The 22,469-nt window shown below is 46.1% G+C and overlaps 1 long non-coding RNA gene across 1 annotated transcript; it reads right to left on the bottom strand.

Annotated features, from left to right (window-relative positions):
• Nucleotides 1-35: 35 nt before the first annotated feature.
• LOC139360535 (uncharacterized) lies at nucleotides 36-14,271 on the bottom strand. Its single transcript, XR_011617985.1, has 3 exons — nucleotides 14,135-14,271; nucleotides 10,679-10,920; nucleotides 36-137 (listed from the first exon to the last, which is right to left on the bottom strand). It is a non-coding gene; the product is annotated as an uncharacterized lncRNA (long non-coding RNA).
• Between the last annotated feature and the right edge of the window lie 8,198 nt (nucleotides 14,272-22,469).

The raw sequence follows: 22,469 nt of genomic DNA, 5'->3' as shown, positions 1-22,469 counted from the left end.
GCAACAGAAGCAGTTTACGTTCTGGCGTGCACTGATGTAGTCCGTAGGCGCCGTGTGTGCCTGTAGATCAAGAGACAGGTGCGCAGACCTGGCAGCCTCCACGGAACCACTTTCTGTTTTACACGCTCCATCTCCATCTGGAAAACAAAACCATAGAATAAATATAAATAAATAAACGCTCAGTCTCTGTGCTCAGGTAGATTATTCATTCATTCCTTTCTTCATTCAAAAGTATATGTGGGCCGGGCGCAGTGGCTCCCGCCTGTAATCAAATAAGCACTTTGGGAGGCCGAGGCGGGTGGATCACCTGAGGTCAGGAGCTCGAGATCAGCTTGGCCAACATGGTGAAACCCCATGTCTACTAAAAATACAAAAATCAGCAGTGGGTGGCGGTGGGCGCCTGTAATTACAGCTACTCACAGGCTGAGGCAGGAGAATCATTTGTACCCTGGAGGTGGAGGTTGCAGTGAACCTAGATCATGCCACAGCACTCCAGCCTGGGTGACAGGGTGAGACAGAGTCTCAAAAAGAAAAAGAAAAAAAAAAGTATATGTATGTTCTGCAGGTATTTACTGATATCCCACTATGGGTCAGCACTGAGTTAAATGTGACGGATAGGGTTGAACCCAAGACAAACCCTCTCCTTATAAATCTTTTATCTTTGGGGGTTCATCAGTCTGTAAGTTTAACTTAAAATAACAGGTCCCAATAAGTTCTACAAAGTGTAAGCAGGTGAGATGTGGAGTGAAGGAGGGATCTTTCAGAGCAGCCAGTCAAGGAGGTCTTCCTGGAGGTGGCAGTGAAAGGAGGGCAGGAAACTTTGGATTACCAGGGAAGTAACCATTCTGGGCAGAGGGAATAGTGCCTGGAAACACGTGGAGACGAAGATGTTTGTCCTGCTTGAACAGCATAGGAGGCCACAGTGTCTGAAGAGGAGTGAGCAAGGAAGAGAGTGGGTGGAGGCGAATACAGAGAGGGGCTGGGAATTGACTTTCAGCTTACATTTAGCGAATAAATACATGAATAAATGTATCATTATGGAGCTCACAATTTTTTTCTTGGAGATATATTTTCTTTCTTTGTTGGATGAATGGATGGGTGGATGGATCAATGGATGGGTGGCTGAATGGATTCATGGATGGATGACTATGTGGAGGGATGGGTGAGTGGGCAGATGGATCCCCGTGAGATGAATAGATGTGTGGATGTATGGGTAGATGTGTAAATGAATGTTCAGATGGTTGGTTGGATGAATACTACAAATAGAATAGACACCTTTTTTCTTCTCCAAGGGTTAGGGTTAATTTTGAATTCTGGTAGTCCCTGTTTTCTGTCTACACCACCCCCATGTGAATATTATGATTTTGGGATACACACACACATACACATACACACACAGATATTTGGAAGTAATAGTGAATCTATAAGGATAATTGATGGTTATTTCCTGGGATGGAAATTTTACAAAAGATGGCCTCCTTTTTGTATGAAAACACTTGTGGGGTTGTGTATTAGTCCATTCTCAAATTGCTATAAAGAAATACCTGAGGCCAGGCGCGGTGGCTCACGCCTATAATCCCAGCACTTTGGGAGGCCGAGGCGGGTCAATCATCTGAGGTCAGGAGTTCAAGACCAGCCTGACCAACATGGAGAAACCGCCGTCTCTACTAAAAATACAAAATTAGCTGGGCATGGTGGCACATGCCTGTAATCTCAGCTACTCGGGAGGCTGAGGCAGGAGAATTGCTTGAACCCAAGAGGTGGAGGTTGCAGTGAGCCACTATTGCACTCCAGGCTGGGCAACAAGAATGAAACTCCCTCAAAAAAAAAAAAAAAAAAAAAAAAAAAAAAAGAGGAAATACCCGAGACTGGGTAATTTACAAAGAAAAGAAGTTTAATTAGCTCACAGTTCTGCAGGCTGTACAGAAAGCACGGTGCTGGCATCTGCTCAGCTTCTGGGGAGGCCTCAGGACGCTTACAATCGTAGTGGAAGGTGAAGCAGGAACAGGCACATCACATGGCCAGAGCAGGAATGAGAGTGGGGAGTGGCTACACACTTTTAAATGACCAGATCTTGTGAGAACTCACTTTCATGAGAACAGCCCAAGGGGATGGTGCTAAACCCTTCATGAGAAATCCATCCTCATGATCCAATCACCTCCCTCCAAGCCCCACCTCCAATACTGGGGATGACAATTTGACACAAGATTTGGTGGGGACACAGATCTGAGCCATTTCATTCTGCCCCTGGTCCCCCAAATCTCATGTCCTTCTCACATTGCAAGATACAATCATGCCTTCCCAAAAGTCCCCAAAGTCTTAACTCATTCACTCAAAAGGCCAGAGTCCCAAGTCTCATCTGAGACAAGGCAAGTTCCTCCCACCTATTAGCCTGTAAAATCAAAAACAAGTTAGTTACTTCTAAGATACAATGGGGATACAAGTGTTGGGTAAACATTCCCATTCCAAAAGGGAAACATTGGCCAAAAGAAAGTGGCCACAGGCCCCATGGAAATCCAAAACCCAGTAGGGGAGTCACTAAATCTTAAAGCTCCAAAATCATCTTATTTGACTCCATGTTCCACATCCAGGGCACACGCATGCAAGAGGTGGGCTCCCAAGACCTGGGGCAGGTTGAGTGACTCATTTTTCTGATTAGTTAATCAAGTCCTGAACGCTCCTCTTTCTCCCCATGCACTCCCAGGGCAATCTTGATGAGATCCCACTCACAGCATCATCTTCAAGGATGGTGTCCCCTGGATGGTGCTCCCTGGATGGTGCCCCCTGGATAATATCCCCTGGATGGTGCCCCCTGGATGGTGCCCCTGGATGGTGCCCCCTGGATGGTGCCCCTGGATGGTGTCCCCTGGATGGTGCCCCCTGGATGGTACCCCCTGGATGGTGCCACCTGGATGGTGCCCCCTGGAGTCATGCAGTGCACAGCACTGTGATCTGATCTCCAATGACCCCCTGCATTGATGGGTCCCCAAATCCCCATCCCCAGCCCGGACTCCCTCATGAGCTCCAGAAACAGATATCCACCCATCCGCTGCTCCCATGGGACAGCATCCAGTACAGACAGTGCAAGTCAGAGCTGATCGAATCACCAGCAAACCCGGTCCATCAGCCACAGGTCAAGAATCCCAAGATACATTTTGCACAGGTCAGCTCTCGCCCACATGTTTCAAATCATCCCCAGTTCCCCAATCTCCATTGTCACCACCTGTTTTAAGCCACCACTCCCTCTTGCCTGGACCAATGGGGTCCTAAGTGGGACATTGTGAGAAAATTATTTCTATTTTTTACATGTTATCTTTAAAAATGATGTATTTCTTATATGTGCATGAGTGTGTGTGTGTGTGTGTGTGTGTGTGATGTTGCTGCAGTAGCATGCAATTTACAAATAACTAGCTAACCCTCCTTGAGGACTCTGTTGAAAAGGTTATTACTAAAACAGTTTAGTGAAATGGAGTCACAGCATGACTAACTCGTTTCTAAGGTCATAGGCTGGGACCTGAGCTGCCTCATCTCTGAAACAGACATCAGAGCACGGGCCACCCTCAGAGATGTGTCAAGCAAGCGCACAGCCCTGGGCTTAAAGCACAGACTATGCAGGATTGCTGCCTGATGCTGAACCTCAGATCTGCTGCTGACCAGCTGGGTGAAGGTGCACAGCTTACTGACTTTCCTGTCCTTCCGTTTCCTCACACGAAAATTGAGATAATATTGGAACATACCTCAAATAAGCCTCAAATAAGCCTCAGTGACTGAATGGTACAGAGTAAGTGCTATAATATTGTTTATTAAACTACACATAATATATAATTTTTAAGATCATGGAGTGGACTCAACTTTGGCAGACATGGGACAGACAGGCATGCAGGAATGTTTCCCAGAAGGTACCACAAGCCCTCCTATGACGAGGGACCCCGCTGGAAATTCATTCCAATCAAGTTGCTGGTTATGGTTAAAAGCAAGGAGCTGCCCACTGTCCTCAGCAAAGTAACACAGGAACAGAACACCAAATACGACATGTTCTCTCTTACGAGCGGGAGCTAAATATTGGGTACTCATGGACATAACCATGGGACCCATAAACGCCAGGGACTTCTAGAGGGGAGAGGGAGGGAGGGGGCCGGAGGTGAGAAGCCACCTGTTGGGTACAGTGCTGATGGCCATTTATCCCTCAGACCTAAGCGTCACGCAACATACCCACGTAACAAACCCGCACCTGGACCCCCTGAACTGATTATAAGAGTTGAAACAAAAATGAGGATCTGGGGCAGCGGGAACTGGAGTGATCCAGGTTGTTACTTTGTCCGAGGGAGTATGTGTGAGAGAGAGTGAGAGGAGAGAGGGGAAAGAGAGAGAGAGAGAGAGAGAGAGAGGGAGAGAGAGGCAAGAGAAGAGAAAGAGAGAGAGGAGAGAGAGAGGGGAAGAGAGAGAGAGAAAGAAGAGGGGAGAGGAAAGAGAGAGAAAAGACGGGGGAGAGAGAGAGGCAAGAGAAGAGAAGGAGAGAGAGAGGAGAGAGAGGAGGAAAAGAGAGAGAGAGAAAGAAGAGAGGAGGGCCGGGTGCAGTGGCTCACGCCTGTAATCCCAGCACTTTGGGAGGGTGAGGGTGCACTCTGGGTGGATTACCTGAGGTCAGGAGTTTGAGAGCAGTCTGGCCAATATGGTGAAACCCCATCTCTACTAAAAATAAAAAGAAGTTAGCGGGGCACGGTGGTGGGCGCCTGTAGTCCCTGCTACTTGGGAGGCTGAGGCAGGAGAACTGCTTGAACCTGGGAGGTGGAGGTTGCAGAGAGCAGAGATCGTGCCAGCCTGGGTGACAAGAATGCAATTCTGTCTCAAAAAAAAAAAAAAAAGGAAGAAGAAGTGGAAAGGAGAGGAGAGGAGAGAAAGAGAGAGAGAGAGAGAGAGAGAGAGATGCAAGGAGCAGAGGGCCTTTCTAAGGGATTCACAGGAGAAATAGACCCAGAACTCCAGACTGCCAAAGAGTATAAGGAGACCCAAAGGGGGCTATGGACACAGAGAGTCCTGAGGTCAGCAGAGATGTGGGTGAGGCCAGAGGATTGGTCCAGGCCTTCAACATGGAACTCACATCCTACTGCAGGGCCTGGAAAATTCCATCCTCTGCAGATCTTTCGACACCTTCCCCACGCACTTGCCTCCCCCCTTCCAGCTGGGGTTTCCATGGCAACAACCTGAGCTCCTGCACCATTCGCAAGAAGGTGGGAGCGCTGAGCGCGCGGGGAACAGGGCAGAGGGACAGACGTCAAAAGTGTCTGCATCGGCGGTTCATGTGCGTATTTTGCACACATCGAAATGCGTCAGCAGCAGCAGCGTCTCCACAAAACGCAGAAAATTGGCTTCAGGGGCCACTGTGGATGTGGACAGAAATCCCAAACATCTTCTAAGCAGCAGCATTTGACGTCCTTACTCAGTCAGACATATCGATTGTGCCCCCCCTCATCCCTCCAGACATCGCTCTAGACACGGAGAGTGAAATAATGTGAAGAAAGGAGCCAGGTCTCTGCCCTCCTGGAGCCGAGGGCTGTTCATGCCCTCATGTATGCATCCATCCATCCTGGCTTTCCCCTGGTGTTTACTGAGGGCATACTTAGTGGTACCCCCTGGCCAAGCGTGGTGGGTGCAGCAGAGAACTCAACAGGCATATTCACATACTGGGACATGACTGTTCCAGCAGGGGTGATACATGGGAACGTAGGTAAGATTTCAGGTGGTGGTGAGTGTTATCAGGAACAATAAGTCAGATTCAAAGAGCGGGGTGGGGGATTTTAGATTGGGAGTCAAGGATGCCTTCTTGGAGGTGGTGATATGTCAATTTCAATGGAGGAAGGGAGCAGTGATGGGAATATCAAGAAGAAAAACAGTCCAGACAGAAGAATGTATGCCTTGAAAAGCCGTGAGGCTGTTGGCTGCCCAGCCTGAGGACCACCGAGGAAGCCAGTGTGGTCACGGTGGAGGGAGAAAGGGAAAAAGTGGACAGAGATTTGTCGGAAGTGAAGTAGGGGTCTGATCATTCAGAACAAGATGGCTGATTGTCAAACTATGGCCTGCTTGTTTTTGTACAATACAGTTGTGCTGGAACACAGGCACATCCATCGTTTGTGTTTTGTCTAGGACCACTTTTGTACTATAAAGGCAGAGTTTAGTTGCTGTAACCTAGACTGCAGGGAATCCCTTTTGCCACATCAGGTGACACTATCCATTCACTCACAGATTCTGGAAACTAAGATGTGGGGGGCCATCATTCAGCCCACCACAGATGGATGAGTAGATAGGTTAATGGATGGAAGGATGGTGGGTGGAAGGATGGATAGTAGAGTAGATAGATTATTAGTAAGGTGGATGCTTGGATGGAAGAGTGAATGGATAGATGGGATACAGATCGATGGGTGGTGGGTGGATGGATGTATGGAATGATGGGTGGATGGATAGGTGTAGGGTAGATGATTGGATGGAAGAGTGAATGGATAGATGGGATACAGATTGATGGGTGATGGGTAGATGGATGTATGGAATGATGGGTGGATGGATAGGTTTAGGGTAGATGATTGGATGGAAGAGTGAATGGATAGATGGGATACAGATTGATGGGTGATGGGTAGATGGATGTATGGAATGATGGGTGGATGGATAGGTGTAGGGTAGATGATTGGATGGAAGGGTGAATGGATAGATGAATACACAGATTGATGGGTGGTGGGTAGATGGATGTATGGAATGATGGGTGGATGGACAGGTGTAGGGTGGATGATTGGATGGAAGGGTGAATGGATAGATGGGATACAGATTGATGGGTGGTGGGTAGATGGATGTATGGAATGATGGGTGGATGGATAGGTGTAAGGTACATGATTGGATGGAAGGGTGAATGGATGGGGGTATGTAGATTGATGGGTGGTGGGTGGATGGATGTATGAAGTGATGGGTGGATGGTGAGAGTTGGAAGAATGACAGGATGAATACTTTAGGTGGGTTGTTGCATGGGTGGCTGAATGGATGGATATTTGGATAGTTGTGTGCATTAGATGGAAGTGTGGATACATGGATGGGTGGATGGATGGGTCGGTGGGTGGAGGGATGGTAGAGATTGAAGAGATACTTGTCTCTTTTTGTTATAGGTGAGTTTTATTTCATACAAACTCCCTGGATTCTGGAGTTACTCCTGTGTTTTGGCTGCCGACACCTCCCACTGGTGGGAAGTCCTATCTTGGGCATTTAAATTTCTTGGAATAGGGGTTGGTGAATGAGGAGGGTGAGCAGCAGATGGGCTAATTGTGTACACACTTCAGTGACACAGAAAGGTTGAGCAATGCTTTCCTCGTTATGCTCCACCTTCCCGGTGAGGTTTCCCAGGCTCTGTCCTGGGCACTCTGTTTTCTCCACACCCTCCCAGGGAGACCTCAGGGTGACATGCTGAGAGTGATGTCTCAGCCACCACGTTGCAGCCTCTGCTACCATCCTCCCTCACCTGACTCTAAAGTGAGGTGGAGCAATTGGGAGGATACTATCAGAACTTTTATTTCACTATGTGTTTCATTTTCAACCTTTTGTTTTTAAGTGTGTGTGTGTGTGCATTTTTGAGACAGGGTCTCACTCTGTCGCCCAGGCTGGAGTGCAGTGGCACAATCATAGCTCATTGCAGCCCCCAACTGGGCTCAAGCGAGCCTCCCACTTCAGCCTCTTGAGTAGCTGGGACCACAGGCATGTGCCACTCCACCCGGCTGAGCCCAGCTAATTTTTATTTTATTTTATTTTTTTGTAGAAATGGGATCTCACTTTGTAGTCCAGGCTGGTATCGAACTCCTGCTTCAAGTGGTCCTCCCCCCCCCAGCCTCCTAAAGTGCAGGGATTGGAGGCGTGAGACACTGTGCCCAGCATTTAAAGGTATGTTTGTAGTTTTGTAACGTATATAAGGTCTCCAGTCAGAAATGCCTTTCCTATCTGTTCCTGCTGTTTCCCCCTCCTTCGTCAGGAACCATTTCTTTTTCTTTCAGTGTCTGCTGCACAACCCTAGTGACCCCCATCACCATGATTCCTGGATGATTGCCGTGTCCTCCTCCATGGTCTCACTCTTGCCCCTCCCAATAGTCCCTTTTATGCACCTCAATTTCACTCCAGAGTCTGGAAATTTCCACCATCTGAGAGTCTTTCTGCCCACTCCTCAGCTCATCCAATCCTACCTTCCTCATCCAATCGTGTTTCCATGGTGACCGCCAGAGCCTGCTTCTGAGGTCTGTGCTAAGTGAGAGTTTCTGTGGGGGGACAGGTCAGAGTGATGGACGTCAGAGTAGCTGAGCTGAGAAGCGAGGCAGGGATCACAGGAATCATCCACCCACCACCCATCAATCTCTCTACCCATCTATCCACTCACTCTTCCATTCAATTATCCACCTTACTATTCATCCATCTACTCTACTATCCATCCTTTCACCTACTATCCTTCCATTCATTAGCCTCTCTATTCATCCATTTGTGGTGGGCTGAATGATGCCCCCCCGTGATATCCACATCTTCGTATCCAGAGCCAGTGAGTGTCACCTGATGTGGCAAAAGGGATTCCCTACAGTCTAGACCACAGTAACTCAACTCTACCTTTACAGCGCAGGAAGGGTTCCACCACTGTCCTCCTGTCGGTGGTTCACTGTGACTTCTGTCCCAGCTTCGCCCTTGGATACACTCATTCATTCATTCAAATGATATTTATTTGCAGATGGGTTCAGACCCCTTTGCCTCTCAACTGTTGTTTGAGTCACCACCTGTGACATCCTCATCTTTCATCATCCGAAAGGGAAGTTCTGTCTTTCTCCTGCGGAACCCTTAATGGATCCCTAAGGATCTGAGAATAAACAGCTCCTTCCTTATCACAGTTTGCAAGCAGCAGGCGCCCACAGCGTGCCCAGTGGAGAAGCCCAGGGTGGCAGCTGTGTTGGAAGCAGGGGCCACACAATTCATCTTAATGCCCCAGCCCCGAGGAACTAGCACACCTACCTTCACGTTACGGAAAATAAAAAGCAATGCAAATTTCTGGAGTAACACAAGTGAAATAGTTTTCAATGCTTTATGCCATTGCGTGGGATTCTACCTGCATTGTTTAAAGAATTTCAGTTTGAGGAACATTTGTAGGGCACAGAAGTGCCCCAGCTGACAGGCACTTAGGGCAAGACACTCACAAAGTTCCCAAGGTGGGTTCAGCCGGGCGTGGTGGCTCATGCCTGTAATCCCAGCACTTTGGGAGGCTGAGATGGGTGGATCACCTGAGGTCAGGAGTTCGAGACCAGCCTGGCCAACATGGTGAAATCCTGTCTCTACTAAAAAAAAAAAAAAAAAAAAAAAAAAAGCTGGGCATGGTGGCAGGCACCTGTAATCCCAGTTACTTGGGAGGCTGAGGCAGAAGAACCTCTTGAACCTGGGAGGTGGAGGTTGCAGTGAGCGGAGATGGTGCCACTGCACTCCAGCCTTGGTGACAGAGCAAGACTCTCTCAAACAAAACAAAACAAAACATATATATTTAAAAATGTATATTTTAAATGAAATACATAAATAAAAATATAAAAAATATGTAATTAATTTCTCTCTATATATAGGTATTTATTTATATATTATTTATTTATATACATTATATATAGACACTTCTTTAAAAAATTACTCTGATCCTCCAAATAGATAGATAAATAGATGTCAATAATCCCCAAACATAGATGCTAGCAAAACTTTGTTAAATTATATATATATATATATATATATATATATATATATATATATTTGGAGAGTCAGAGTCATTTTTTCAAAGAAATGCTTATTGGTGATGGAAGTTCCCGAGTCATCACCCTCCAGTAGCTGTCAGTGCTATCAAACAATATCAAGCCATCAAGTCTCCTCACTCCCATCTCCAGGGCCTGTCTGTAACGCAGCCTCTGCGAGCACCCAGCAGCATCCCCTCTTATCTCTCTCCCCACCACTCGTTATGTGCCGCTGTGTTTTCTGGACACCTCAGGCTTCTTCCTGACTTTGCACCTGCCCACAACCTTCTTCCCCAGATCTTCCTACCACTGGGTACTTCGGACCCCTTGGGAGTGAGTGCTACGGTGCGTTCGCCTCCTCCAGGAAGCCTTCCTGGCCTCCTCTTGAAAGTAACATGTGCCCCTGTTAGTATCACCTCACTCTGTTTCTTTCTTGAACTTAGAATCTTCTGAAATTATCTTCTTCCTGGGTCGAGTTTTGTGTTTACTTTCTTTCTATTCTCACAAAATGGAAGATGCCGAAAGACAGGCTCTTTGCAGTTCTGCTCACCGTCGTACCCCTGATGCCTGCAGACAGAGCAGCCTGCAGGAGGGCTTCCTAATCAAGCACTTAACCTGAAAGAGGAAAGAATCGGATCCCTGCAGCCAATGGGGAGATGGTGAATGCTGGACAGCCAGCTCTGGAGGCCGGGGTGGCAGGCCCCCTGGTGTTTGCCAGCTTCCATGGTGCAAATGCCTCCCCAACGTGGGCAGCTGCAGGAGCCGGCCCGCGCACTGGGCGTGGAGGTGGGAGGTCAGCAGCCCGCGCATCGACTGCAGACACAATGGATGTCAATCACCCCCAAACACAGATGCTAGGAAAATGTAGTTAAATAACTAGGAAAGCATATGTTTTGGGTGTTTCTTACCTTTGTTCTTTACATCATTTATTTAATTTTGAAAGTGCATGGAATGTCCCGTTCACTAAAGGATGTGCTTCAACATCTCACAAACTTCCTGCGAGTTGACGCGTTGGCTCCTGTCGTCCAGTAGAAGCTGGCTCCAGCACACCCCTGCTGACAGCACCCTACAGTTTCCATCTGAGTTCCGCCGGTGAGCCCTGCCCGGGAAGGATTCAGACCAGGTCCCCCACGACCCTGAATCTCAGGCCCTGTGGAGAAAGATGTTTGCTCAGAAATGACCCCAGTCCCTAGGCAGCAGAGTGTGCAGCGACCCGGGACACGCTCCCCCTGATCTGCGGCCGTGACAGCTACATGGGGTGGGAGAGCGGGGTGGGAGAGGGGTGGCCTTGGCTCCAGGGGTAGCCTTGTTCCTTCATGTGTACGGCCCGAATCCTTCCTGCTGCAGCTGGTGGAAGAGTCAGGGATGGAATGCAGGGGCTGCAAGAGGAGGAGGGGAAGGAAGGACCGTCTTGAGGTTTGGGCAGCTGTGCTGAAAACAGGAGTGAAGATTTGGGTAAGCTTGATGTGCACAGGCCTCTCTGACACGATGTCATAAGGAGCATGTGTTGCCACTATCCCAAGCGTTTCCACACACACGGATTCATTTCCTTTCTCCAGCCGCCCTGTAGGGTGGGACACGCAGCGTCATTGTCTGCATCAGAAGTGGAAACAGACTCAGAGAAGTGAGGCTCATCTGGGGTCACGTGGGAGAAAGAAATGAGCAAGGATCCTGTGGGAAGGCTTTGCCCCCTCTACACACATGGGTCTTCTTCTTATTATTAATGTTATTTTTAGTTTATGATTTGTTGTATGATTTTTAATTTCATGATATTTATTTTTTATTTTGTTTTACGGTATGTACCTATGAACACCCACCTAGGACACATAAAGAATAAGAGGTACTGTGTAGTATCAGCATTTAAAACACTAGAAATGAGGCCGGGCACAGTGGTTCATGCATGTGATCCCAGCAATTTGGAAGGCTGAGGTGGGCGGATCACCTGAGGTCAGGAGTTCGAGACCAGCCTGACCAATATGGTGAAACTCCATCTCTACTAAAAAAAATACAAAAATTAGCCGGACATGGTGGCGGTTGCCTGTAATCCCAGCTACTCGGGAGGCTGAGGCAGGAGAATCGCTTGAACCCGGGAGGCGGAGCTTGCAGTGAGCTAAGATTGCGCCACCGCACTCCAGCCTCGGTGACAGAGCGAGACTCCGTCTCAAAAAAAAAAAAAAAAAAAAAAAAGAAAAAGAAAGAAAGAAAAACAAACAAAACAAAACCACTAGAAATGGGTCTAGGAGAAGGCTAGAAGATTCTGCAGTCCAGCATCCTGGCTGGACGCCGAACTCCAGAGCCAGGGACCATGGCCTCAAACTCAGCCGAGGTGTTGCCTCTGTTCCTAACCCATCTATTTCACCATTCCCTTCTTACAATTTCTGGAAACTTCCCCTCCGGCCTCCCAGAATGCACACACATCGTGACTCTAAGAATCAAACGAGCACATCCACGTGGTTCAAACAGCTGCTGGGCACTCAGTCAATGCCAAAACCACTTAGTGCTGAGGTTTTAAAGTCTTACTTTCACTAATAAATTTCGATTGGCAGAGAACAAACAAGATCTCCGTTCTCCCTTCGTCCGTACAAGCTGGTCACAGAGCGTTTTGCTTTGCAACCAAGGACGTTCTTGTTTCAGTCCAGACACACTTGGGACAGGTAATGCTTTGAAAGGTACTTCTTTTTTCAACAAACATTTATTAAGTACCTACTGTGTGCCAAGCTGAGGTTCTGAGTCCCCACCCTCCAAGTCTGGTTTTGGGGACTTCCTCTGTTCATTCTTCAACCCCCTCACCTTCCACACCCTGCTGCGGTTTCCCTGGTCCTCTGTTCATTCCTCATCCCCCTTGCCTTCCGCACCCTACTGCGGTTTCCCTGGTGACAGACCGAGCCCGCCTCAGTGGTCCCACCAGGTAGGTGCTCCCCAGGGGAGGACAGGATGGATGGATGGCAGAGAAGGATTGAGAGACTCAGGCCTGCTGTGCCTCAGCCGGGGACACGGGCGCCTCTTCCGGGCACACTGACACACGCCCCGAGCCAAGGTCTGCAGAGGGTAAGAATTACAGTTGCGCACGCCTCTGCAAACGGTTGGCGGTCACATTGCCCTTTGAGTGGTACTGAAATCAGTATTATCTCGTCTCTCCACCCACCCACTCCATGTGTTGCTGGAGTCCTTGCCTTCTGCAAGGAAGGTTCAAGGTACGCAGAACGCAATGATGGTCAAACGCAAGCCAGCTCTGTCCTTGTTATGGGCCGAATAGTGTCCTACTTCCTCAAAAGGAATCTGTATGTTGAAGCCCTGACCCTCAGTATCTCAGAATAAGGTTGTATTTGGGACAGGGTTTTTAAAGAGGTGATTACCTTAAAATGAGGACGTATGTGTGGGCCCTCTTTCAACAGGTGTGTGTCCTTATAAGAGGAGATTAGGACAGAGACACACACCGAGGGACGACCCTGTGCACAAGCCAGGAAGGGAGGCCTCAGGAGAAACCAACACTGCTACGCCTTGTCCTTGAACTTCCAGCCTCCAGAACTGTGAGAAAGCAAATCCGTGCTGCTGAAGCTTCCCAGCATGTAGTGCTTTGCTGTGTTAGCCCCTGGAGAATTCATACAGCCCATGTTCCCACGGGAGTCTTGTGGGACAGGGATCTTGATTAAAGAAAAAAAAAGGGCAGGGCACGGTGTCTCACACCTGTAATCCCAGCTACTCGGGAGGCTGCGGCAGGAGAGTCACTTGAACCTGGGAGGCAGAGGTTGCAGTGAGATGAGATCGCGCCACTGCACTCCAAACTGGGCGACAAGAGAGAAACTCCGTCTCAAAAAAAAAAAAAACCAAAAAAAACACAAAAAACAAACTTGCTAGTGCAGTCAGTAAACACACATAGTGCCTACCAGACTCCAGTCAATCTCTCCAGCTCCGGCCTTGACACTCCCCACGTAACCCTGCTCCCCAGAGGCACTGGCCTTCGTCCAGTCCTTTGGATGTGCCTGCTTGTTCCCACCTCAGAACCTTGGCAGTTTGTCATTTCCCTCCCCTGTGTCGATCTCTCTGGATTTCCCCAGGGCTGGATTCTTCCTGACTCCCCGTCTGGATCTCTCTGGATTTCCCCAGGGCTGGATTCTTCCTGACTCCTCGTCTCGATCTCTCTGGATTTCCCAGGGCTGGATTCTTCCTGACTCCCCGTCTGGATCTCTCTGGATTTCCCCAGGGCTGGATTCTTCCTGACTCCCCGTCTGGATCTCTCTGGATTTCCCCAGGGCTGGATTCTTCCTGATAAGTCATTCTTGATATTCAAAGGTTTGCTGAAATGTCACCTCCTCAGAGAAATTCTCCCCACCGCGCCCCCAACCACTATCATGCCAACTTACTTTGCATGTCAGATGGTGTGTAGGGAGTGACTGCTATTAGCAATGACTCTTGATTGATTTTTGTTCTGGTCGGCTTCTCATCTGCTGAAATAGAAGCCCCATGAGGGCAGGACACTTCTCCTGTCTTCACCGGTGTACTCCCAGTGCCTAGCAAGGTAAATATCATTGGCATGAATGAATGAATGAATGAATGAATGAATGAATGAATGAATGAAGAGCTTCTCAGAGTACTCTGAGTCTCTGTTGTCACAGGTAGGTCTTTGAATTCTACTAAGCTCATTGCAGGGGAACTTCAGTGTTTTCTTGAATCAGGGAGGACTTGGACCACCTCCTTCTCACCCACCTCTACACACTCACCCCGGCAGGGCAGGTGTGGGCCAGGGTTCCCTCCCTGCAGCCAGGTTGGACTGTACCAGCTCTGGGTGTCCTGAGAATTCCTCCCCACTCTCTTTTGGCCACATAGCAGCAGGAAACCTCTGCTGGGGAAGGAGCAGTGTGGTTTCTGCTCATAGTTCCAGGGTTCAGTGGATGGGGTGGGGGTTGATGGGTACATGTCTAGCCTGAATCTTTCCTGCTCCATCCTACAGGAGGGCCTGAGATCTTCAATGCGATGCAAAGGAACCATGCAGAGATGGAGAGGAGCAGATGGGGCAGGGGAGGGATGTAGCACAGCAGGATCTTCCAGCCTGTACAGGAAGCTTATAAATTGAGGTGGTAGTTTTTTTTTTGTTTGTTTATTTGTTTTTTGTTTTTGAGACGGACTCTCTCTCTGTTACCCAGGCTGGAGTGCAGTGGCCAGATCTCAGCTCACTGCAATCTCCGCCTCCCAGGTTCACGCCATTCTCCTGCCTCAGCCTCCTGAGTAGCTGGGACTACAGGCGCCCGCCACCTCACCCGGCTAGTTTTTTGTATTTTTTAGTAGAGATGGGGTTTCACCGTGTTAGCCAGGATGGTCTCGATCTCCTGACCTCGTGATCCGCCCGTCTCGGCCTCCCAAAGTGCTGGGATTACAGGCTTGGGATTACAGGTGCCCGGCCGTTTTTTTTTTTTTTTTTTTTTTTTTTGAGTCGGAGTCTAGCTCTGTCGCCCAGGCTGGAGTGCAGTGGCCAGATCTCAGCTCACTGCAAGCTCCGCCTCCCGGGTTTACGCCATTCTCCTGGCTCAGCCTCCCGAGTAGCTGGGACTACAGGCACCTGCCACCTCGCCCGGCTAGTTTTTTGTATTTTTTAGTAGAGACGGGGTTTCACCGTGTTAACCAGGATGGTCTCGATCTGCTGACCTTGTGATCCGCCCGTCTCGGCCTCCCAAAGTGCTAGGATTACAGGCTTGAGCCACCGCGCCCGGCCTTTTGTTTTTTTTGACATGAAGTCTCGCTGTCGTCAGGTTGAAGTGCAGACACATGATCTCAGTTCACCACAACCTCCACCTCCTGGGTTCAAGCAATTCTCCTGCCTCAACCTCCCCAGTAGCTCGGATTACAGGCATGCACCACCACGCCCGGCTAATTTTTGCATTTTTAGTAGAGATGGGGTTTCACCATATTGGTCAGGCTGGTCTCAAACTCCTGGCCTAAAGTGACCTGCCCGCCTCAGCCTCCCAAACTGCTAGGTAATTGTGCCCAATCTGTGTAGTATTTTTAGTCCGATGAAAACATAATTTTCTAGCATAAATTTTCTTTTAATCTTGAACAATTGCTCATAAAGACACATCCTGAGGGCACGCTGACCTCCATTTTCATCCAATGTCTCCACGGCTGTTAATCTTGACATTTTCAACTGAAAACAAGCAAGCCTGATTTTTGCTAAATGTTTCCAGCTAAAAGATGTCAATTGCTACAATTTAGTTTCCAGATGATCTGTCATTTTGAACAAACTTTAAACTTTAATATTGCACTACATTCTTAAATGAAACAAAAAAACCGCACAAGTCTTTGCTTGTCACAATCATCTAAAGCTTTATGAAATTGATGCCTGTCCTTCATTAATGTGAGGTTAAAAGCTTTTGTTCAGCTTGTCTGAGGTTTGAAAAAGAACTGTACTTGCTTTGCTTACCATACTTCCTACTTTTCATAATATATAATATTAGACTGTATCTGAACTGCTGTGAGAGGTATTTTGTGTTTATCCAAAGGTAACCATCATTTCTTGTAGGAATGGACAAGATACCTCTTACAGAATGCGTAAGGTCTTTACCATAGTCTAAAATCATAGAAGTAAAAATATACTAATTACAAGTTTTCAGATTTTTTTTCTAGATTACTCAGATTTGATTCATAGCAAATATTCTTTGTTTTCGTTTTTTTAAACAAACTCATTCCCAAGTATATAAATTGTCAATGATGGGAAAATGTAAAGAAATTTCTTTTATGTGAAAAAAAAAAAAAAAACCCATGATAAAAAGGAAAATCAGCACTCTGTTTTAAAAAAGTATGAATTAATTTATTACAGACTTATCTAATTATCATAATTAGATTGTCACTTAAGACAATCTTCGTTTTAAAAATTTTGTGTGTTTTTAAAGTGTTATTACTCTGTGCAAGGAAATTGTTTGATGTATTTATAACTTCTCTTGTAAAATTTTTATTCTTAAATTGTTGTATTCCTATACTCTGAAGACATTTAAAATAAGGTTCGTGCCTGTGTAGGTAGACTCTTCAGAAATTAATTCAATAATTTGTTGTTGCTTTTGACAAATACTTATGTAAATATTGGTACTGTAAAAATTTTGCATACCTTTAAGCGTCAAGTCTATGCGTCCATCTTAGCAACAGGCAGTAAATTATGCAATCTCAAGAAAAGTATGTGTTGTTCATCTGAAATTCAAATTTAACTGGGCACAGCCAGGTCCGGTGGCTCATGCCTGTAACCCCAGCACTTTGGGAGACTGAGGAGGCTGGATCGCCTGAGGTCAGGAGTTCAAGTCCAGCCTGGCCAATGTGGTGAAATCCCATCTCTGCTAAAAATACAAAAATTAGCTGAGCATGGTGGTGGGCACCTGTAGTCCCAGCTACTCGGGAGGCTAAGGCAGGAGAATCGCTTGAACCTGGAAGGTGAAGGTTGCAGTGAACTGAGATTGCACCACTGCACTCCACCCTGGGAGACAGAGCGAGACTCCGTCTCAAACCAAAAAAAAGAGAAAAAAAAAGAAATTTTACTGGGCAGTCTGTACGTTTATTTGCTAAATCTGGTGACTTTAAGGAGTGGCAAGAACAGTATTAATAATAGTGGCAAATGTTTCTTAAGTGCTTACTCAGTACCAGGACAGTTAATGTTCTGTGACATGCTTATAACATAATTTTTTAAATTATAATTTAAAATTATTCTTTTCTTTCTTGAGACAGAGTCCCCTCTGTTGCCCAGGCTGGGGTGCAGTGGCGTGATCTCAGTTCACTGTCACCTCTGCCTCCCGGGTTCAAGTGATTCTCCTGCCTCAGCCTCCCGAGTAGCTGGGATTACAGGTGCACACCACCATGCCTGGCTAATTTTTGTATTTTTAGTAGAGACGGGGTTGTGCCATGTTGGCCAGGCTGGTCTCGAACTCCTGACCTCAGGTGATCCTCCCTCCTCAGCCTCCCAAAGTGCTGGGATGATAGGCGTGAACCACCGTGCCCCGCCTGATGTTCCAGGGTTCAGTGGGTGGGGGTGGGGGATGATAGGGACATGTCTAGCCTGACTCCTGCTCCATCCTACAGGAGGGCCTGAGATCTTCAATGGGATGCAAAGGGAGAGGAGCAGATGAGGCAGGGGAGGGCTTCAGCCCATCAGGGTTTTCCAGCCTGTACAGGAAGCTTATAAATTGAGGATGTAGTATTTTTAGTCCGAGAAAAACACAACAGATCTGGTTTTCTAGCACAAATTTTCTTTTAATCTTGAACAATTGCTCATAAAGACACATCCTGAGGGCACGCTGACCTCCATTTTCATCCTATGTCTCCACGGCTGTTAATCTTGACATTTTCAACTGAAAACAAGCAAGCCTGATTTTTGCTAAATGCTTCCAGCTAAAAGATGTCAATTGCTACAATTTAGTTTCCAGATGATCTGTCATTTTGAACAAACTTTAAACTTTAATATTGCACTACAGTCTTAAATGAAACAAAAAAACCGCACAAGTCTTTGCTTGTCACAATCATCTAACGCTTTATGAAATTGATGCCTGTCCTTCATTACTGTGAGGTTAAAAGCTTTTGTTCAGCTTGTCTGAGGTTTGAAAAAGAACTGTACTTGCTTTGCTTACCATGCGTCCTACTTTTCATAATATATAATATTAGACTGTATCTTAACTGCTATGAGAGGTATTTTGTGTTTATCCAAAGGTAACCATCATTTCTTGTAGGAATGGACAAGATACCTCTTACAGAATGCATAAGGTTTTTACCATAGTCTAAAATTGTAGAAGTAAAAATATATTGATTACAAGTTTTCAGATTTTTTTCCAGGTTACTCGGATTTGATTCATAGCAAATATTCTTTGTTTTTGTTTTTTTAAACAGGCTCATTCCAAAGTATATAAATTGTCAGTGATGGGAAAATGTAAAGAAATTTCTTTTTTGTGAAAAAAAAGAGTGATAAAAAGAAAATCAGCATTCTGTGTTCAAAAATTATTTATGAGTTAATTTATTACAGATTTATCTCTCAATTATCATAATTGGGTTGCCACTTAAGACAATCTTTGTTTTAAAAATGTTATGTATTTTTAAAATGCTATTACTCTATGCAAGGAAATTGTTTGATACATTTATACCTTCTCTTGTGGTAAAATTATTCTTAAATTATTGTATTCCTATACTCTGAAGACATTTAAAATAAGTTTTCATGCCTGTGTAAGTAGACTCTTCAGAAATTAATTCAAGAATTTGTTGTTTCTTTTGGCAAAATACTTACGTAAATATTGGTAGCATAAAATTTTTGCATACCTTTAGGCATCAACTCTATTCATCCTTGGCAATGGGCAATGGGCAGTAAACTATGCAATCTCACAAAAAGTATTTGTTGTTTATCTGAAATTCGAATTACCTCAGTCACCTGTGAGTTTTTTTTTTTGAGACAGTTACCTGTGAGTTCCCACTAAACTGCGGCCACCTGCGAGCTCCCACTGAACCGCGGCCACCTGCGAGCTCCCACTGAACCGCGGCCACCTGCGAGTTCCCACTGAACTGCAGGCCCTGAAGTGAGTCCGGGATGGATTTGCCAAACAAAGACATCACCAACACCACAGAATAATGTTCTAGACAAGGAACAAAGAAACAAGCAACAGGTGTTCGTGGAAGAGACTAATGGATCTCATTTATTCTAAGGCATATTTTTTAGATTTTAAAACTTTTGCCATAATTTAGTAAACAGCATTTTTTTTTATCATGGTGCCTCAAATAATATACATCTTAAAAATCCATGACCTCAACCAAAAAAAAAAAAAAAAAAAAAAAGGGAAAAACAGCAAATGAACGAGATATTTAATACAGACATTTGAGTAATACCAATTGATGACTACTGTTAGGGAAAAATGTTCCACAGCATTTTAGATTCGGTTTCAAAATGTTTAAAGTGACACATAATAATTGTATGTATTTATTGGGTACAATGTGATGTATGTATGTGCACATTGTGGAATGATTAAATCAAGCTAATTAACACATCCATCACTTCACCTACTTATCATTTCTTGTGGTGAAAACATTTAAAATCTACTATTCTAGTTTTAAAATATATGATACGTTATTATTCACTACAGCTACTATGCTGTACGATAGATCACTAAAACTTACTTCTCCTGTCTAAGTGAAACTTACCCTTTGATTAACCCTTTTTTTTTTTTTTTTAAATCGAGATGGAGTCTTGCTCTGTCGCCCAGGCTGGAGTGCAGTGGCACCATCTTGGCTCACTGCAGCCTCCGCCTCCCGAGTTCAAGCAATTCTCATGCCTCATCCTCCCAATAGCTGGGACTACAGGTGTCCGCCACGATGCCTGGCTAATTTTTGTATTTTTAATAAAGACGGGGTATCACTATATTGGCCAGGCTAGTCTTGAACTCCTGACCTCTGGTGATCTGCCCACCTCAGCCTCCCAAAGTGCCGGGATTACAGGCGTGAGCCACTGCACCCGGCCTGTATTGAATATTTTAAAATTGCTACGAGTAGATTTTAAATGTTCTCATCACAAAAATGGTAAGTAGGTGAGGTGATGGATAATTAGCTTGATATAACCATTCCACAATGTATACCTGGATCAGAACATCATATTGTACCACACACATACACACACACACACACACACGTTTTATTCTGTTACCAGTCAGGTCCAGGTCCCCTCTGTGCGCACACAGTAAATCAATCACTGACACAGGCTTTGCAAAAGATAAAAGATTTATTTGCAAGAGCACCAAGGAAGGAGGTGGGAGAACATCTCTCAGACCTGCCTTCCTGAAGGTGAGGCTTCGGGAGATGTATGGGTTGGGGGAGTGGAGTGGCCTGAGGTGTGCGGGAAGGTGATTGACAGTGGAGAAAATGAAGTGACAGGTGCGTACTGCAGAAGCATCGTCGGGCTTCACGGCATTTTACAGGACACGTGTACTGGAAATGGCGGTGCTGGCATGATCTGAGGGTGGAGTTTTTGGCCTCTGAGGTCAGAAGGCCATCTCTCCAGCGGTGTATTCACACTCCCTTTCCCCACGTCGTGGAAAACCAAAAAGTGCACGTTGTCTCTTGTAAGTGGGAGCTAAGCTAGGAGTCTGCAAAGGCATGCAGAGTGATGGAATGGGCTTTAGAGACTCAGGAGGCCGGACGTGGTGGCTCACGCCTGTAATCCCAGCACTTTGGGAGGCCAAAGCAGGTGAATCACCTGAGGTCAGGAGTTTGAGACTAGCCTGGCCAACATGATGAAGCCCTGTCTCTACTAAAAATAAAAATACAAAATGAACCAGGCGTGTGGTGTGTGCTTATAATCCCGGCTACTCTGGAGGCTGGGGCAGGAGAATCGCTTGAACCCAGGAGGCAGAAGTTGCAGTGAGCCAAGATTGCGCCACTGCACTCCAGCCTGGGCAGTGTCAATTTTTTATGTCTCAATAAAAAAGAGAAAGAAAGAAAGAAGGAAGGAAAGAAAGAAAGAAGGAAGGAAGGAAAGAAGGAAGGAGAAAGAAGGAAGGAAGGAAGGAAAGAAGGAAAGAAGAAGGAAAGAAGGAAGGAAGGAAAGAAAGAAGGAAGGAAAGAGAAAGAAGGAAGGAAGGAAAGAAGGAAAGAAGAAGGAAAGAAGGAAGGAAAGAAAGAAGGAAAGAAGAAGGAAAGAAGGAAGGAAAGAAGGAAGGAAGGAGAAAGAAGGAAGGAAGGAAGGAAAGAAGGAAGGAGAAAGAAGGAAGGAAGGAAGGAAGGAAAGAAGGAAACAAGGAAACAAGGAAAGAAGGAAGGAGAAAGAAAGAAACTCAGGAGGAAGAGGGTGGGAATGGGGCTAGGGATAAAAAACTACACATTAGGTGCAATGTACACGACTTGGGTGACAGGTGCACTAAAATCTCAGAATTCACCACTATATAATTGATGCATGTAAAAAAAACCCACCTGTACCCCAAACGCTACTGAAATAAAAATTTAAAAAAACAAAAAACAGACAAAAAAGCCTGGCCATCTCTTAGGCGTTTGCCCCTAGGGGTCCAGTTGGAGGGCTGGTGGTCTCAACCGGTTTGAACTTGATTCCTGAACAACAACAGAAGCAGCCATCACCATGGTGACAGTAAGTGTTATCTATCCAACCGCCAGTGAAGGTTAAATCTGAGCAGTCAGTGGTGTGGCCTTCAGCTTTGTGGAAAGAGGAACAAAAAAATAACAGAAAACAAATGCCTGAAAGCAAGCTGGGCTGGCAGACCCTGTCAAATTAACCCTTCAGTTTCAATTCGTCAATTAAAAATAAAATTTTAGGTTGGGTGCAGTGTCTCACGCCTATAATCCCAGCACTTTTGGAGGCTGAAACGGGCAGATCACCTGAGGTCAGGAGTTCGAGACCAGCCTGATCAACGTGGTGAAACCCCGTCTCTACTAAAAATACAAAACTTAGCCAGGCATGGTGGGGAGCGGCTGTAATCCCAGCTACTTGGGAGGCTGCGGCAGGAGAATCGCTTGAACCTGGGAGGCGGAGGCTGCAGTGAGCCGAGATTGCGCCACTGCACTCTAGTCTGGGACACAAGAGCAAAATTCTGTCTCAAAAAAAAAATAAAAATTAAAATTAAAGTAAAAAAGTAAAATAAAATAAAAATTTAAATGGCAAAAAAAGCAGCCAGCCCTTTTCGCACCCTGGCTTAAGGCAGTAGTCACCATCTGCTATTCTCTCTCGGTTTCTTGGTTGTGGCT

Source organism: Macaca nemestrina, chromosome 20 (assembly GCF_043159975.1).
Source record: "Macaca nemestrina isolate mMacNem1 chromosome 20, mMacNem.hap1, whole genome shotgun sequence".
Lineage (NCBI taxonomy): Eukaryota > Metazoa > Chordata > Mammalia > Primates > Cercopithecidae > Macaca > Macaca nemestrina.
The sequence above is the reverse complement of the archived record's forward strand: the minus strand, read 5'-3'. Positions and strand labels throughout refer to the sequence as shown.